This window comes from Cetorhinus maximus, chromosome 23 (assembly GCF_964194155.1).
Source record: "Cetorhinus maximus chromosome 23, sCetMax3.hap1.1, whole genome shotgun sequence".
Lineage (NCBI taxonomy): Eukaryota > Metazoa > Chordata > Chondrichthyes > Lamniformes > Cetorhinidae > Cetorhinus > Cetorhinus maximus.
The window spans coordinates 52,442,880-52,461,524 of record NC_135901.1 but is presented as its reverse complement, the minus strand read 5'-3'; the positions used below and the strand labels follow the sequence as shown (position 1 = coordinate 52,461,524).

The following is an 18,645-nucleotide window of genomic DNA, read 5'->3' as shown; positions in this document are numbered from 1 at the left end:
CCGACACAGACCATTTGGTCAAAGAAACGTGTCCTTGGTGAAGTTTTTAAAAGTAAACTCCACTACAGTTTGGTGGCCTATAAACAACTCCCACCAATGTTTGCTGCCTCTTGCTGTTTCTTACCTCCACCCAAACTGATTCTACATCTTGATCCTTCAATCTAAGATCCTCTCTCACTAATGTACCGATCTCGATCCTTATTAATAGTGCGACCCCGCCTCATTTTCCTTTTTGCCCATTCTTCCCAACTGGCGAATATCTTTGAATATTCAGATCAACCAATCACACTGCCCTTTGAAAGCAGCACACAGGGCCGAATGGCCTCTTTCTTTGCTGTAACTTTCTGTCATTTTATGTTTCCTAACACCACGGTTAAGATTAACTTTCTTATCTTCTATGTGATGCTTTGAATTCAAGACAATAAGCAAATTCAGCGAGTTTTCTTATCATTTTGAGCACAGAATTTGGAACCAGACTCGTTGAACGACATTTAAATGGTCTCAATCGTAAGAAGCAGCTCACCGACTCCAAACAGGCACCGTGAGCATCAGCCTGTTATAAACATTCTTGCTGTACATCTTCTGAGCGAGAAGCTGATCACAGCTCCACTTTCTGCACATTGAAAGACAGTGTGAAAATATTCACTATTTCAAATCTAAACAATGCATATTTGTGATTTCCTTTGTGTGCCAATGTGGTTCAGTTTCAGAACAATAATTGGCCAAGTTGGTGACATCCTTGCTTTCTGGGTGTTTGTCTCTCCTTCGGCCTCTGTCACTCTCGTTGTATGTGTTGGTGTGTGTTCTTCTGTGTGTGTCAATGCGGTTCAGTTCCCCGAGGGGATGGACACATATTCACCATCACAAACTTGATTAACATTGGTTGTGCAACTTCATATTAAAATGACAAAGAGAAAAATATCAGGATGAACGATGCAAGTGGAGTTTGGAAGGAGGTGCAGCAAACAAGTGGAAGATGTGAATGATGTTATTGATGATTGAGAGGAAGGCATTATCACCTTGTGGATTTTGTAGGTCGATTACCTTCCACAGTTTGAAATTCAGAACAAGCTGAGGCTCCAGGAGGAAACAGCATTGACCTCCCTAAATTTTCACATAGGAAATAACGCGGGTGCATGCCCGGCTAGGTTGTGACAGAGACAGGGCGGGCAGAAGGCCCTTTTTGTCTGCTGTAACCATTCTATGACTTCATATAAATAATACAGGCCTATTGCCAACATCTGTAGTCGTGGCCGAGTGATTAAGGCGATGGACTTGAAATCCATTGGGGTTACCCCGCGCAGGTTCAAATCCTGTCGACTGCGTTTATTTCTGATTTTAACCGTTGATCCAGGAAACAGTAAATTGAATCGACATTTTCACAACACCTGCAGTAGCACAGTTTGACCAGTGGGTGGCAGTGAAACCGTGATTGTTCACATCACATGAAGCAGGCGCTGGCTCTGTTCATATTAAATTAGACGCCGTTTCTGTTTCTACTGCACCAAGACATGTCTCTGATCATATTAGAGAAGGTCATCACTCAGTTGTTTCTGTAATTGGCTCAATCTCAGTTGTTTATGTACTGGGCGAGGGCCACAATACAGTTGGCACTATCTCAGTCATGACTGCACTGAAGCAGGTCTCGACTAAAGTCACAATAAGCCATGCCCCAGTTGACACTGCACTAGAGCTTGTCTCTGGTTATAGAAAACTAGAACATGTTTTTATTTGCATTTCACAAGACTCTGTCTCAGCTATTACTCCAGTAGAACCTGCCACGTGTCCATCAAACTGGACCCTACCTCAGTTAATGCTGCACCAATACATGCTTCTATTCATATCACACATTTCCCTGTTTCTGTTCTTATTATCCTTTATCATGACTTTGTTATTGCTGGACTTGTTCATGTCTCTGTTTTTATTGATCTTGTACATTTGCCGGTATTTACTTCACCAGGCACTGCGTCAGTTGATATTAAAAAGAGCCCTGAATTATGTGAAGCTCCACTAGACCCTGTATCAGTTTTCTTAAACTGGATCCGGTCTGTGTTATTACTACACTAGGCAGGTTCGTATTACACAAGATCCTGTCTCAATTATTACTGCACTCGGCACTGCCTGACTTATGTTTCACTAGGTCGGGGCCCTGCTTATAACGCACTGAATCATGTCTGCACTTATATTCCGCTAGACCGTATTTCAGAACAAGTTACACGAGACTCTGTATCAGCCTGTATCACACTCGAGCTTGTCTGTCTTTTTAATTAAGATGGATCCTGTCTTTGCAGAGACTTTGTCTTTGTACCTCTGTCTCTGCTTCTATTCCACTCTCCCTTTCCCAGTTTTTACTTCACAAGATCAGATCTGTCTCTCTTCCACTGGCGGCAGTCTCCGTTATTACGACTTAGACTCTCTCTGGGAAGCAATTACCCTGAGCCCTGTGACTGTAATAACTGCCCGATTTCACTTGATGTTGATCCATGCCCTGTATCAGTAAATATTGCCCTCGCCCCGTCTCCGCTATTACAGCAGTAGACCCTGTCTATGTTAATATAGCACTGGTCCCCGTCCCTGTTATTCGTGCACTAGGTCACGTCTTTGCTAAAGTAACATTAGATGCTTTCTCTATTATTACTACACCAGTAATGTCTCTGCTTAAATTGCACTAGGCCCTGTCTCAGTAATTATCACACCAGGCTCTGTCTCTGTTGTTACTACACTATTCTATGTCTCTATAAGGTGGACGTTAAGTTGGAAATGGGCCTCTGACTTTGGCCTAAAACTACAGCTTTCCCATTGATTGTTCTGCGCAGCTCCAGATATTCATTTTCATTACTGCCAACAGTGTTACATATGAGACATCGCCTGTTCTGTGTGTCCGTGTGAAAAGAAATCATGCTGCATCATTCCGCAAAGATATAAGATTTTTCCTCACCAGAATGTTTCATTTTATTTTAGTTTCTCTTCTCAAACTGTAACTACAGATCGTCTAATAATGTAAATATTCATTGATAGTATATTCTGTTGTGTGCTCTTGTTTAGAAATTCCTGTCATACCAACCATTTCTTTGCTAAGATGGGCACGTTTGTCACCACACTCACTTAATGTCTGTCATCTCTCTATCTGAGACAGCGTCTAACTCACTGAAACGTATTGTTCTCTCTCTCAGATAAAAGCAAAATACTGCGAATGCTGGAAATCTGAAACAAAAACAAACATACCTGAAAAAACTCAGCAGGTCTGACAGCATCTGTGGAGAGGAATACAGTTGATGTTTCGAGTACGTATGACTCTTCTTCAGAACTAAGGCAATGGAGAAATGTGGTGAAATATAAGCTGGTAGTGGAGGGTGGGACAGGTAGAGCTGGATAGAGGGCCAGTGATAGATGGAGGCAAAGAAGAGATGTCATAGACAAAAGGACAAAGGGGTGTTGACGGTGGTGATATTGTATAAGGAATTTGCTAATGGGGACATTAAGGGGAGCAAGCAGGACAAGCTAGTGGCAGTTGGCCCTAGTGGGTGTGGGGTAGGGGAAAGGAATCGAAATGGGCTAAAATGTGGAGATAAAACAATAGGTCGAAATAATTTTAAAAATAGGTAGGAAAAGAAAAATACATTTTTTTTAAAATTATAAGTTTTCGGGAAAAGGGGGATTGGAAAGGGAGTGGGGATGGAGGAGAGGGTTCGTGATCTGAAATTGTTGAACTCAATATTAAGTCCGGAAGGCTGTAAAGTCGGAAGATGAGGTGCTGTTTCTCCAGTTTGCGTTGAACTTCACTGGAACATTGCAGCAGGCCAAGGACGGTCACGTGGGCATTGTCTGCGTCAGTGTGTGTGTGTGTGTGTATATACGTTTGCATATGTGAGTGTGTGCCTGTGTGTGTGTCGGTGGTGTGTGTGTGTCGGTGTGTTTGGTGTGTGTCTCTGTGTATCTTTGTGTGTATATGTGTGTGTGTGTGTGTGTGTTGGTGTGTGCGTGTCTGTGTGTTTTGTATCTGTTTGTGTGCCTGTATGTGTTTTTGTATATGTCCGCATGTTTGTGTGTGTATGTGTGTGTGTCTTTATGTGTTTCTCTGTCTGTGTATGAGCATGCATTCCTGTGTGTGTTTATGTGTATGTGCGTGTGTTTGTGTGTGTGTCTTTGTGTGCTTCTCTGTCTGTGTATGAGCGTGCGTTTCTGTGTGTGTTTATGCATATTTGCGTGTGTTTGTGTGTGTGTGTGCGTCTTTGTGCATGTATGCATGTATGTCTGTGTGCACCTGTGTACATCTGTGTCTTTGTATGTCTGTGTGCGTGTTTGTCTGTATGTATGTATTGGTGTGTGCCTGTTTATGAGTGCGCATGTGCATCTTTGTGTGTCTGCCTCTTCGTGTGTGTGTGTGTGTGTGTTTGTGTATGTGAGTGTGTGTTTGTGTGTGAGACACGTCATATTGTTTGCAATTGAATTTCACAATGATCTTCATCATCCTTCCATTGATGAAAGATGACGGACACGCAGCAAACAAATCTATTCAGATGGGTTGTCTCCAGGTGCCGCACAATTTCTGATGGCTGAGCTCAATCCTTGAGGGGCAGTTTCTGTCACAAGTGTCTCATGTGAAGCTACAAGTGATGTTATGGGTTGTTGTTTCCAGTCTTGGCGTCTGTTGCCAAGCCGCTGTAGCCATGGCGATGCACAACAGTCCACAGGAAGTATCGCCATCTTTCCCTGTCATCATCTAGTGAAATTCATGTAAGATAATCGCTAATTAGGGCCTCCATGTCACGTTTGTAAGTGTCATACAAGCAGAGCTTTGGGCGTCTCACTGGCCGCCTGGCCCTTAGCAATGTGACCACCTTCCATCCTGTAAACGGGTCTGAGCCATCCAACGTCCCTCTGATTGCTGAGCCTAACAGACTTGGGAGCTCTGTCTTTGAGAGGGCTACCGCTCCCTGATTGTGTCCCGCCAGGAGATACCCAATAACCACCGCACACAGTGCAGATGGAAGTTGCAGAGTTTCTTTCCTTGATAGGTGTAAGTCCTCCTTGTTTCACAGCCAGACAAGGTACTGAGGACACAGCCCTAATACACCATCAGCTTGGCCCCAAGGGTCAGCTTGATGTTAATCCATGTACGTTTCATGAGCCAGGTGATATCTGTTTTCTCCGTGCGTGTATCAGGAACTGCATCAAGGAGCAGACAGTCTGTCACTGTGGAACTTGGGGAGCAGTATCAACTAACCACTTCCAGCCGGGTGTTATCTAGTGTGATCAGTGGCGGAACTGCAACGCCTTTCCCTTTAAACATGGTTTTCCAGAAGTTTTTAGTCAAATAGAACAAGTTTCAAGCATGGGAGAGATGGTAAATAAGTCGCTGTTGGTTTTGCAGAATTCTTGTACACCCCTGTACCGGGGGCGGGGGTTCGCTTATGCTCTGTCATTGCAGGTCTATTGCATTGAAAACTGTGCTATTAATTCCGGAATCTCCAATGCAAATGTGGTTTCACATGTAGTAGCTCCAGCAAAACTTCTGCTGCAGGTGAGGCTCGAACTCACAACCTCGGCATAGCCCGCTAACTGCACTGCTTTATAAATACCACGCGCTAACCGATTGCACCACTGGAGCGCACGCAGACCGCTCCATTTGGCCTGGTTACATTTGTCACAGATCACTGGGGTCAGGTATGATTCCTAGATGGTAGATTAGTCAATGTGATCTCAATAAAGTTTAATGATATTGTCTGAACTGTAATATATTTTGTATAAAATAAAATGCCGACAATGGGTCAGAGAAACTTTGTTAATTTTCACACACTGAGCATGGACACTGCTGAAGGTCCTGCGCCTCTTTCAATATTGTTTTTCTTAACTCCGAGTTTTCAAAAGGGAATTGGACAAATATTTGAAATGGAGAAGCTGCTGGGTTATGAAGAAAGAGAAAGATATTGGGACTAACTGGGCAGCTCTTTGTAAAAAGCTGGCGAGGGCACGATGGGTCCCAATGAGCTGTGAACTTTTACGATTCCATTGTTCGATCAATTTCTCTATGGTGTTCCTAAATATCCCAGCCCAATCCGATTTCTGCAAAGCATAACCCAGAACTACTGCATCACGACACAGTTTGAAATTCTATACAAGTCCCTCTGGCTAACTCGCTGCGCGGGGTTTCTGTTGTGTCAGCCATGATCTTATTGAATGGCGGAGCAGCACCAAAAAGCTGAATGGCCGCTGTTCCTCTGACCCGGGCTGAATGGCCTCAAGATTGTCACCTTGGCTCTGATTTTATGGAACTGTGAGGGGCTCGAGCAACAAAACGGTCTGTTCCTGCTGCAACTTGTTATGTTCTTATTCAGCACCAATACCACTCAAGGCAATGGTTACTATCATATTGCCAGCAGTGGCGTGTTTGAGTGGTCCAAGGCGCTGGATTTAGACCGCAGCCTCGATCGAGTCGTGGATTTGAATCTCATCACTGCCAAAGTTTCAGTTGGTTCGTCCTTTCAGACGTTTCATCAAATCCCTTAGAATATGCTCGGGGCATTTGACACATGACGTGGTTCGTCTTGGTAGGAAGAACAAGGGCGACTGTAGGAATTGCAGGATGAGTGGGACTTGGTGGGGCTGAATGCTTTCATTCTCTGCTGTAACCATTCCATGGTTTTACATGAACAACATTTACACCAGAGTCCAGTCTCCAGTCGTGGCTGAGTGATTAAGGAGATGGATTAGAACTCCATTGCGATCTGCCCCCGCAGATTCGTCCTGCCGGTTGCACTGCTCAGTGTTCTGTCCTTTTGGAACCTCCAGGATTAATTATTGGCTAAATGGAGTCAGAACCTTCCAAACACTCCCGTCTGTTTTTCCTGTTTCACCTCTGTGTTCCTTCTTTCCTGTTCATCCATAAGCATTCACAGAAGTTGCAGTCAGAAATGAAATAAATCTAAGTTAAATTGGTGACATCTTGCTTTCTGAGAGTTTGCCTCTCCTCAGAGACAAAACCTAGCCCGCTGTGACTCTCGGTGCTTCTGTCTGTTTGTGTTCATGTGTTTGTGTCAATGTGGTTCAGTTCCCCGAGGGGTGAACACATTTTTACCATCGCAAAACTTTATTCACTTGTATTATATATCTTCGTGGTGAATGGTACAGAGAATAACAACAGGTGTAAAAGTTGCAAGAGGAGATTGACGCTTTCTGTGTTTATTTAAGTGGAGACTGCTTATTGATTCAGTGTCCATACGCTACACAGCGGAGGAAGATTGAAATTGTGATCAACATTTGAACGGACAGTGGATACACTCGATGTGATGACATATTCCAGTTCGGTATATGCAATCAGATAATCAATTTCTATTCGTTGCTTTGAACCCAATCTTTCTAATAGGATGGATGTTATGCACATGTTTCCCCCATTTTCTCGCTTTATTTGAAATGAATATTCATAAATCTATTTGTGTGGAAACTAACTGAATAACAGCAGAACTGGAAAACTTTGGACAAGATTTCCTTGCAGCCAAAGGACACAAAGCAGAATTATGTAGGTAATATAAGTAGAAGCAGGAAGAGAGGGAGTCTACTTGACCCTCGGTGGTCTTAAACCATTAAAGCTTCAGTTGGAAGCTAATTTCGTTCAAAGGTATGCTATAGAAACACCCTAATGGTTCAGATTCGATGCTTTCACCGCCTGGGTTCCATTCCCTGTCTCAGTGTTGTGCAAAATGTCGTAACTAGCACCCAACTGATGGTTTGGAAAAGAGTCATATTAAACTTGAAACCTTAACTCTGCTTCTCCCTTCACATTTGCTGTCAGGCTTGCTGAGAACTTCCAGCACTTTCTGTTTTTATTATAACATGAATTACTGTCTTTATCATACACATGATCACAAGAAATTTGAGCAAGAGTAGATCACACGGCCCATCGAACCTTCTCCATCATTCAATTCAATCATGGCTGATCTTGGGCTTCAACTCCATTATCCTGCCCATTCCCCATATCCGTTAGTTCCCCAAGAGAGCAAAAACTTGTCCATCCCAGCCTTAAATGTATTCAATAATGGAGCATCCACAACACCTCTGGGTAGAGAATTCAAAGATTCACAACCCTTTGGATGAAGTAATTTCTCCTCATCTCAGCCCGAAATTATCGACCCTTTACCCTGAGACAGTGCCGCAGTGTTTTAGACTCCCTGACCAGCGGAAACAATCTCTGTGTCCGCCCTATCAAGACCCCTCAGAATTTTGTAGGTTTCAATGAGATTGCCTTTCATTCTTCTAAACTCCAGAGAATAGAAGCCCAATTTATTCAGCCTCTCGTCATTGGACAACTAGCTCATTCCAGTGACCAATTTAGTGAACCTTCTCTGTACCGTCTCCACTGACAGTATATCCTTTTATAAATATGGAGATGAAAACAGCACACGGCATTCTCGATGCCGTCTCACCAAAACCCTTCTTTATTCTTGCTCTCCAATCCCCTTGTAATAAAGGCCATTGCGCTTCTTAATTTCTTGCTGCCCCTACATGCTAACTTTCGACATTGCTTGTCCAAGGACACCCAGGTCTCTTGAACATCAGCACATTCACTTTCTCACATTTTACTGTTTGAACTTTTACAACCAAGTGAACATATTCGCACCTGCCGACATTATATTCCATCTGCCATCTTGCTGCCCACTCACATGACCTTTCGATATACTTTTAAAGTGCTCTTCTCAAAGGCTACCTTGCCACCAAATTTCAGCTATATGCCCCAGTGAGAATTGAACTCACGACCACTGGTTCACAAGACCAGTACTCTAACCACTGAGCTATAGAGCCACTTGCTATGTCCTGTTCACAGTAAGCCCCCTCGTGGAACGAGGAACAGGGCAAAGTTCTGCATGGATGATATTTGATAGACCTGGAAATGTCTGAGATGGAGAACAGAGAATTAAAAGATGCGACATGAAAGCGGCAGAATTTGATGTGTGTCAGTTGCTTTCAGTGATGAAAGTCTGCCGTGGTAATGTGGTAATGATTTTACTGCCGCATGTTTACACTGACACAAATATCCCTCCTGACCAATCAATCGCAACTGCTCTTTGAAAGCAGCGCGCCAGGCCGAATGGCCTCTTTGTTTGCTGTAACTGTCTATAATTTTATGTCTCCCAGCATCATTTCCCAGTCATTCCGACATTTTATTACATTCTATTTGAACGTACTTTCTTACATCCTCGCTTTTGAAGTCAAGACACTGAGCAAACTCAAAGTTTTTCTTTAATTCCAGCACAGGGTTTGGAACCAGACCAGTTGAACGACACTTTATTGGTGCCAACCCTTCACTGCAGCTCACCCCTTAAAAACAGTGGCTGTCATTGCCCGAAGATATCATTTATGATAAAATTCTGCAGCAGAAACTTATCTCTGGAGAAAGTATCTGAAAAAGGGCAAATGCGGCGTAGATAAAGCACGTTGCAAGGATTATAGATAACTTTCCACTTAATTTAGAGGTGAGGATTCGGCCCTTTCACCGTGGAAACGATTCCAGGCCAGGCAATGAAGGTTTATTGATCTGGCATAAACTGTTAAAACAGGCCTGATTTACTTATTGATTGAAAACCGAAACGCACAACCGCTTCGACCGAACCAATGGAGTGAGAGTTGAAATTTCACATCAGAGCTGCAAATGGCACACGTGGAACAGCTTCGAGAAGAAATACATTTCCTAATGTCTGATGGATATCAGTTTGGACTATTTGTATTTACAAATTCATTCTCGCGAAGTGTCCATTGCCTTAACCACTCGACCACAAGGACTAGGTGTCTGTTTAAATGTTGCTCAGTGAAAATTTCAATCATTCTCCACTTTGTAGCATATGGACACTCAGCAGCTGAACAGTCTCCACTCAGAAATACAGAAAGAAAATCCCTTTTAAATCTTTTGAACCTGTTTTTATTTTCCCACTATGATTTTAATATGAAGCCACACAACTAAGGTGAATAAAGTGTGGATGGTAAAAATGAGGAACTGAACCACATTGACACACACAGCGGAACACACACACATATACACCTAGAGTGACAAACGTCGAAGGAGATGCAAATACTCAGAAAGAAAGGATGTCACCAAACTGGTTCAGTTTTGCTCCATTTCCATCTCTGGATTAAACAAATCCTTGTAGATGAATGGAAATAAGAAAGCACGGGAGTTTCTGTTTGATTCTATTTACCCGATAACTAATCCTGTTGGCACCTGGTTAAAATAGGGAACAACGAGAACTGCAATCAGCAAACCAACATTGGGGAAACCCCGATGGATGTCAGGAACATCGCCCTCAACACTCGCCAGCGACGAACAGCACTTCCTTAGGGAAAACATGTTCATATCAAATCAGAGACGGCTATAAAGTAAGTCTTTCGGCCCGTCGTGTCTGTGCTGGCTCTCAGGAAGAGCAACTAAACCAATTCCACACACCCGCCTTTCCTCCACACCAGTTTCTATCGACATTGTCTCTCCTCGTTCACCCTGTCAAGGTAAAGGACCACAACCCGCCCCACTCCCCGTATTAAACTGGAGTTGTCTCTTGCTCACCCAAAGTGAATTCCTAACGTGCCCAAAAGTGGAAAGCAACTGAAAATTTGGGAGCAGTGGGTTTTGGACCCACTCCTCCAGAGACTGGAACCTGAATCCAGCTCTCCAGTTTGGAGAGAAAATAGAAATAGATTGTAGATATCAGCTCAGAAATAATGATGACCTGCTTGATCAGGATAAAGTTCTTTTGTAATTCGATATGAAATCAATTGCATAAATAAATAATGTTTGTATCGAAACTGTCTGAGGAATCCTAGTCCAACTCTTCATGTCATTGTGTCAGGGAAACTTTGTTAACTAAGGCAAACTGTGCATGGATTCTGCAGAAACTCCTTCTTCAAGTGAGAAATGGACAATGATTGAAAGGGGGAAAACTCAGGTTTAAGGAAAGAGAGAAGGAATTTGAGACCACTTGGTTAGCTCGTTAAAAATAGCTGGCACAGATACGATGGGGTGAAAGGCTTCACGTTGTAGTAAAAACAGAAAATGCTGGAAAAACTCAACAGGTCTGACAACACCTGTGGAGAGAGAAGCAGAGTTAATGCTTCAAGTCGGCATGACTCTGAAGAAGAAATATATGGACTCGGAACGTTAACTCAGCTTCTCTCTCCACAGATGTTGCCAGACCTGATGAGTTTTTCCCAGCATTTTCTGTTTTTATTTCAGATTTCCAGTATCTACAATATTTTGCTTCCATCTTAGATCTTCTTACTGCGCTGTGCCATTTGATGATGACATTGTTGATCAGTCTGTCTCCAGCATTCCTAATGAGAACAGCCGAATTCCATTTCTTCAAAACAAAGACCCAAAGTGCTGCTGCATGACGTCACCGTTTAACATTCCAGACAGCTCCATTGGGATCTTTACAGCGCAGCGTTTGTACAGGGCAGTGGGGGGTCACGGTCATTTCACATGTGGCAGAGCAACGGTTTGAAACCGGGTAAGAGTATGATCCAAACTTGCTCATTTAAGTGTGAGTGAATGTTCAATAATTTACATTTGTTGTTAAAAATGAACACATGAGTTCGAATCCTGCTGCCTGAGGATTTATCATTTAAATAGGAAAAAACCTATCCAAACACATTCGTATTTTATTATTAATTTGTTGGCATTCAGGAGGTGGCGTAGTGGCATTGTCATGGTCTGGAAATCCAGAGATAAAAACAAAATACTGTGGATTTAAATAAAAAAAGAAAATGCTGGAAAAATTCAGCATGTCTGGAAAGAGAAACAGAGTTAATGTATTTCCGTATGACCCTTCTTTAAAGTTCTTTGAAAGCAGCACACAGGGCCGAATTGCCTCTTTCTTTACCATAACTTTCTACAATTTGATATTTCCCAACATCACGGTTACTTCTTTCACACTCATTCTGCCATTTTATAATCCCTCTTGCGAGTGGGTTCAAAGCTTAACAACGTGCACAAGGCTGGGAGGAGTCTGCGACTTTGGATAATCGGCACTGTGCACATTCCTTAAATCAATATCTGGGAGAATCAGGAAGATGAGATTCTAGTTTATCTTTACCATGTCACCTGCAAACTCACTATTCCTAAAATCCTTGGGTCCCACATTGCCAGTCCCTGCTTTCCATGGAAAGCTTGGGTTCATGAACTGACTGTACCTGCACCAAGCAGATAATTGACTTGGGAGCTGGATAGGTAGAGGGAGCTGGAGGCGAGGCAGGGACAGGAGCAGAAAGAGATGCGACAAGTGTTTAGAATTTGATGTGTCTCAGTTACTTCCAGTGATGAATGTCTGCCGTGTGTTCCCTTGTCAGTTTCATAGAAGCCGCAGTGGTGTGTTTAGGAAATTGAGCAGCTTGTGGGGCTATTTCATCTCACTGTCAATTTCTTGTTCCAGCTCACAGAAACCGTTGTTGTCATTGACTGAAGAATTGGTTCCATCTAAAATGGAAACATGGATAAAAGCAACGTCGATAAACCAAACTGAAAGCAACTTGACAGCTTCCCTAAAAAGAACAGAAATAAAAATATCTGGAAAAACTCAGCAGGTCTGACAGCATCTGCGAAGAGGAATACAGTTAACGTTTCGAGTCCGTCTGACTCTTCAACAGAACTAAGGAAAAAAGAAGAGAGCTGAAATATAAGCTGTTCTAAGGGGGGTGGTGGTGGTGGTGGGTGGGGGTGGGGGGGGGGCGGCGGGGGTGGTAGAGCTGGATAGAGGGCTAGTGATAAGTGGAGATTGCCAAAAGATGTCATAGACAAAAGGACAAAGAGATGTTGATGGTGGTGATATTAGCTAAGAAATGTGCTAATAGGTGACATTAAGTGTAGAAATCAGGACGAGCAAGGTACAGATAGCCCTAGTGGGCGTGGGGTGGGGGGGAAGGGATCCAAATAGGCTAAAAGGTCGAGATAAAACAATGGATGGAAATACATTTAAAAATAATGGAAATAGGTGGGAAAAGAAAAATCTATATAAATTGTTGGTAAAAAAAAGGGGGGATCAGAAACGGGGTAGGGATGGAGGAGAGAGTTCATGATCTAAAGTTGTTGAACTCAATATTCAGTCCGGAAGGCTGTAAAGTGCCTAGTCGGAAGATGAGGTGCTGCTCCTCCAGTTTGCATTGAGCTTCACTGGAACATTGCAGCATGCCAAGGACGGACATGTGGACATGAAAGCAGGGTGGTGTGTTGAAATGGCAAGCAACAGGGAGGTCTGGGTCATGCTTGCAGACAGACCGAAGGTGTTCCGTGAAGCGGTCACCCAATCTGCGTTTGGTCCCTCCAATGTACAGGAAACCGCATTGGGAGCAACGAATGCAGTAGACTAATTTGAGGGAAGTGCAAGTGAAATGTTGCTTCACTTGAAAGAAGCATTTGGGCCCTTGGACGGTGAGGAGGGGGGAATTAAAGGGGCAGGTGTTGCACCTTCTGTGGTTGCATGGGAAGGTGCCGTGGGAGGGTTTGAGGTGTAGGGGGTGATGGAGGAGAGGACCAGGGTGTCCCGGAGGGAACGATTCCTGCGGAATGCCGCCGGGGGGGTGAAGGGAAGATATGTTTGGTGGTGTCATCATGCTGGAGTTGGCGGAAATGGCGGAGGGTGATCCTTTGAATGCGGAGGCTGGTGAGGTGATAAGTGAGGACAAGGCGGACCCTATCAAGGTTCTGGGAGGGAGAGGAAGGTGTGAGGGCAGATGGGCGGGAGATGGGCTAGACGCGGTCAACCATTGTGGGTGGAAAACCTCGATTAAGGAAGAAGGAAGACATGTCAAAGGAACTGTTTTTGAAAGTGGCATCATCAGAACAGATGCGATGGAGGCGAAGGAACTGAGAGTATGGGATGGAGTCCTTACAGGAAGCGGGGTGTGAGGAGCTGTAGTCAAGGTAGCTGTGGGATTCGGTAGGCTTGTAATGAATATTGGTGGACAGTCTATCACCATTAATTGAAACAGAGAGGTCAAGGAAGGGAAGGGAATTGTCAGGAATGAACCATGTGAAAATGATGGAGGGTTGGAAATTGGAAGCAAAATTAACAAATTTTTCCTGGTCCAGACGAGAGCATTAAGCAGCACCGAAACAATCATTGATGTACCGGAGAAAGAGTTGTGGGAGGGGGCCGGAGTAGGACTGGAACAGGAAATGTTCCACATACCCCATAAAGAGAAAGGCATAATGGGGCCCATGCGGGTACCCATAGACACACCTTTTATTTGGAGGAAGTGAGAGGAGTTTAAGGAGAAATTGTTCAGTGAGAGAACTAGTTCAGCCAGACGGAGGGGAGTAGTGGTGGATGGACATTTTTCGGGCTTCTGTACGAGGAAGAAGCGGAGAGCCCTCAGACCATCCCGGTGGGGGATGGAGGTGTTGAGGGATTGGACGTCCATGGTGAAGAGGAGGCGGTTGGGGCCAGGGAACTGTAAATTGTTGATAAGATGTCGGGTGTCAGAGGAATCGCGGATGTAGGTGGGGAGGGACTGGACAAGGGGAGAGAGAATGGAGTCAAGATAACGAGAAATGAGTTCCGTGGGGCAGGAACAGGCTGACACGATCGGTCTGCCGGGACAGTCCTGTTTGTGGATTTTGGTAGGAGGTAGAAGCGGGCCGTCCAAGGCTGGGAGGCTATGAGGTTGGAAGCTGTGGACGGAAGATCTCCAGAGGAGATGAGGTCAGTAACAGTCCTGGAAACAATGGCTTGATGTTCAGTGGTGGGGTCATGGTACAGGGGCAGGTAGGAGGAAGTGTCTGCGGGTTGACGCTCAGCCTCTGGGAGGTAGAGGTCAGTGCGCCAGACAACAACAGCACCACCCTTGTCAGCAGGTTTGATGACAATGTCAGGGTTGGACCTGAGAGAACGGAGTGCAGCAAGATCAGAGAGATACAGGTTAGAGTGGGTGAGAGGAGCAGAGAATTGGAGATGACAGCTTCCCTGATGGTCTAGTGGTCAGGATTCAGCACTTTATCAATAGCAGTCCGGGTTCGATTCCTGATCAGGGAATGTCGATTTTTTATCTTGTTAAAATGAGTATTAATTATTTATTGATGGAAAAATTTTAACAGCTCCACCGGAACCAGTGGGGTGATAGTTGAAGTTTCGCCGCAGAGTTGGAAATGTCATATTTGGACAAGTCGAGAACCAAGACAGAAGCGGAGTGAAAGAAGGACAAGAGAAGGGCTGGGTGCAAAGCACTGACCACAGAGCTGGTGGCGCCAGGAAAAATATGGGTGGGAGAAGGGCAAATTTTGCTGCCTACTGTTTTCACTGACATAAATATGACTCCTGACAGATCAGCCAATCACTACTGCTGTTTGACAGCAGCACGCCAGGCCGAATGGCCTCTTTCTGTGCTGCAACTTTCTATAATTTTATGTTTCCCAACAGCACGGGTCATTCAGCCATTTTATAACCCATTCGAGCGAGATGTACTTTCTTACCTTGTATTCGGCTCGTTTGAAACCAAAACACGGAGCAAATTCAGCGTGTTTTCTTGTCATTTCCAGCACGAGATTTGTCACGAGATTAATTGAACGACACATTAATGGTGTCAATCCGTCACTGGAGCTCACCGCGTCCAAAGAGCACTGTTATCATCTGCCTGTTATGTAACTTCTTGCAGTACATCTGCTGAACTATATAAGCTTTTCACAGCTCTGCTTTCTTCACATTGAAATCCAATGTGAAAATATGAGCATTTTCAAAGCTGAACAACGTAGACAAGACTGGAAGGGAAGTGAGATTGTGGATAACCGGCACTCTGCACATTCCTGTAATCAGTACTTGGGCGAATCAGGAAGATCCTGGTGTCTCTGTACGCTGCTATCTGTAAACCGATCACATTCTGTTTTACGTTCGCACCAGCTGACTGTGTTTGCATCAAGCAGCCAATTGACCTGGACGGGCAGAAAGAGCTGGAGGCGAATATCGGTCCTGCACAAGTTTCACAGCGAATTCAACAACCCCGCCTTTTCTCCACACCCATTTATATTTTATTGTTTCTCAGTATTTCTGTTAAAGTGAAACACCGCACACACCTGCTTTAACTGTGAGCTGCCACTTTTTCGACCAATAGGACAATTTCAGCAGCAGCGGAAGTGGTATTTGAAACCAAGCTTCATTATTACTGCCCATCGCCTTGCCTAGCATTGCTACTCAAATAGAACAGAATCAAAGCAGCAACAATACGTCATAAGGCCCCACAAGCCTCCTCCGTCACTTTATAAGATCATGGCGGATCTCCAGCCTCAACACCAAATTTCCACCCAATCCCGATCCCCCTTCATTCCCTTAGAGTCCAAAAATCAGGAGAATTTTTGGATGTTTTTTCTTCCATTGATCCGAGAGTTCTGTGGACACCTGGTTGAAATCAGTAATAATAAGAAGCACAGCCGGTAAGATTGGAACTTTCCTGGGGAAACCCCAGTGGATTTTAACAGCATCGTTTTCACTACCCGGACACAATGATTGACCAAGGCCCCAATGCTTTCCACTCAATCATCAATAACAACATTCACAGCTTCCGCTTCTCAGCTGCACCTCCTTCCAAACATTGTGATCCATTTTCCTCAGGATCTGTTTCTGGATTCAATATTTACCTGCTTTGTGACCTCGTTTTGAAAACAGATCCGCTTCAATATCCAACACAAATTGAATTGCAAATCTGAAGGACAATCAGTGGAAAACAAGTCACTCAGTAACACAAATCCAATGGTGCTCATTTTCAGATTCATAACAGTCAGCTTTTCAATAAAATGAAGGAATTTGACAGTGAAAAGATTTAGAAAGTTGGTGTGCCTTTTATTTGTGACTCACTCACTCGGGTATTCTGTAAATGCTGCTCCGAGGTTTAGTAACCGGGATATAATCTACCTGTGTTTTCCTGAGCCTGTGCTCGGTGTATTGGGAGGTTTGGCCCGGGTTGGAGTATCTTGTGTCCCAGGGATGGGCAGTTACCCGCTGATTGAAGCTGCAGTCACCGCTTTCTGCTGGCAGCGGGTGATTGGAGAGAGCGAGGCCGGAATATTGCTGCTTTTCTGCTTTTCCCTGTCTCACTCACTGTGGAGCTGAGGAAGAGGGTAGAATTGATGGGTTTATTTGAATCCAATAAATCCATAAATTTCCAGTATGTTGGATATCAGTGCATGGTAGGTCTAAATGTTTTCTCATTATATTTGAAATGAATATTCGAAAAAAAGCCGCTTACCTGGGAGCTCACTGGATAACAGTGGAACCGGCAACATTTCCGGGGTCTTGACATTCAGCTCAAGTAGCCAATGACAACCGGGAACTGAGTGACAATGAACGCTGATGGGGGAAAAAAAAAATGGGAAGCTTCGTCCCTGGGTGGTCTCGAACCACCAACCTTTCGGTTAACAGCCGAACGCGCTGACCAATTGCGCCACAGAGACTGACGAAGATATTATGCAGGATATCAGTGAGGTAAAGTTTCAGATTGCTGCTATCGGAATGACAATTGTCTCTATCAGTTTTACTCTTCCAAAACAAAGAGTGGAGAATTCATTGTGGATACATGGAAACCGTCTGATCCCACCCACTGCAGACACATCCATGTCACCGGGAACCAGCTCTCCTACAACCGGTGCCGTCCCCCTTCGAGCCTTTGCGTGGCTTGACTGTTACCAAGTGTTCTGATTGTCCCGAAGCCGATATTAGGTTTGAATTCCGGATGTGCAGTAACGAGAATCCTATCAATGTCTCAAATCAGTTAATTTAACTGATAACATCAGAGTCAATGTTCCAGCGTCTTAAAGAAGGGAAAGGTGCCTTGACTGTCTCTGGTCAGTCGGACAGTTCACCCTTCATTCTCCCCTGATTCCGGTTCCCAAAGAATATCTGAAGATTCACAAAGCTGGAGACTGAGATTTCTATTTTGGTTCCTTCTCCATTTTCCCACCTGCCAACTGACAATACATTCCAAAATCTCATCTCAATCCTCCGCCTTGCATCATGTCCAGGGATGAGGAAATTCAGTTTTGTGGAGATTTTATGGAGACCGGGATTGTCCTCTATGGAGCAAAGAAGGTTAAACGGAGATTTCACGGAGCTGCTCAAAGTGATGCGGGTGGGGGCAACGGGGACGGGGCGGTTTGATAGAGCAGATGGGGAGAAACTGTTTCCACTGACGGGGGTCAGTAACCAGAGGAATGGGATTTAAGATAATTAAAGAAGGACAGACTTGCATTTTAATAGCGCTATTCCAGACCAGTGGATGTCTCAAACCACTTTCCAGCCAATTAAGTACTTTTTGAAATAAGAACAGACAATGTTGGAAAAACTCAGTAGGTTTCTCTCTCAAAAGATGCTGTCAGGCCTGCTGAGTTTTTCCTGCATTTTCTGTTTTCCTTTCCAGATTTCCGCAGTTTTGCTTTTATTGAAGTGGAGCCATTGTTGTAATGTAGGGAACACGGCAGCCAATCACCGCTCAGGAAACAGTCAAAACCAGGCACGTCACAATGAGCAGACCATGTCCTCTTGGTTGAGGGATAAACACTGACCAGGTCACGTGGCTGCAACGTGAACCCACAAATTATGATTATGGTTCTGCCCAGTTTTAAACCGGAGAACGTTTCACGTGGTGGGCAAGCATGAAAATCACTGCACCACAGAAACAGGA

The 18,645-nt window shown here is 44.3% G+C and overlaps 1 protein-coding gene and 4 non-coding genes across 5 annotated transcripts in view; 2 read left to right on the top strand and 3 right to left on the bottom strand.

Moving 5' to 3' along the window:
• Window positions 1–18,645, top strand: part of LOC144698037 (uncharacterized) — a 211,089-nt gene that overhangs the window by 38,203 nt on the left and 154,241 nt on the right. The gene's annotated exons all lie outside the window — the stretch shown is intronic.
• Window positions 1,244–1,325, top strand: trnas-uga (transfer RNA serine (anticodon UGA)). The gene has a single exon. It is a non-coding gene; the product is annotated as a tRNA-Ser (tRNA).
• trnai-uau (transfer RNA isoleucine (anticodon UAU)) lies at window positions 5,517–5,611 on the bottom strand. The gene is made up of 2 exons: window positions 5,574–5,611; window positions 5,517–5,552 (listed from the first exon to the last, which is right to left on the bottom strand). It is a non-coding gene; the product is annotated as a tRNA-Ile (tRNA).
• Window positions 8,727–8,799, bottom strand: trnat-ugu (transfer RNA threonine (anticodon UGU)). Its single transcript has one exon. It is a non-coding gene; the product is annotated as a tRNA-Thr (tRNA).
• Window positions 17,346–17,419, bottom strand: trnan-guu (transfer RNA asparagine (anticodon GUU)). Its single transcript has one exon. It is a non-coding gene; the product is annotated as a tRNA-Asn (tRNA).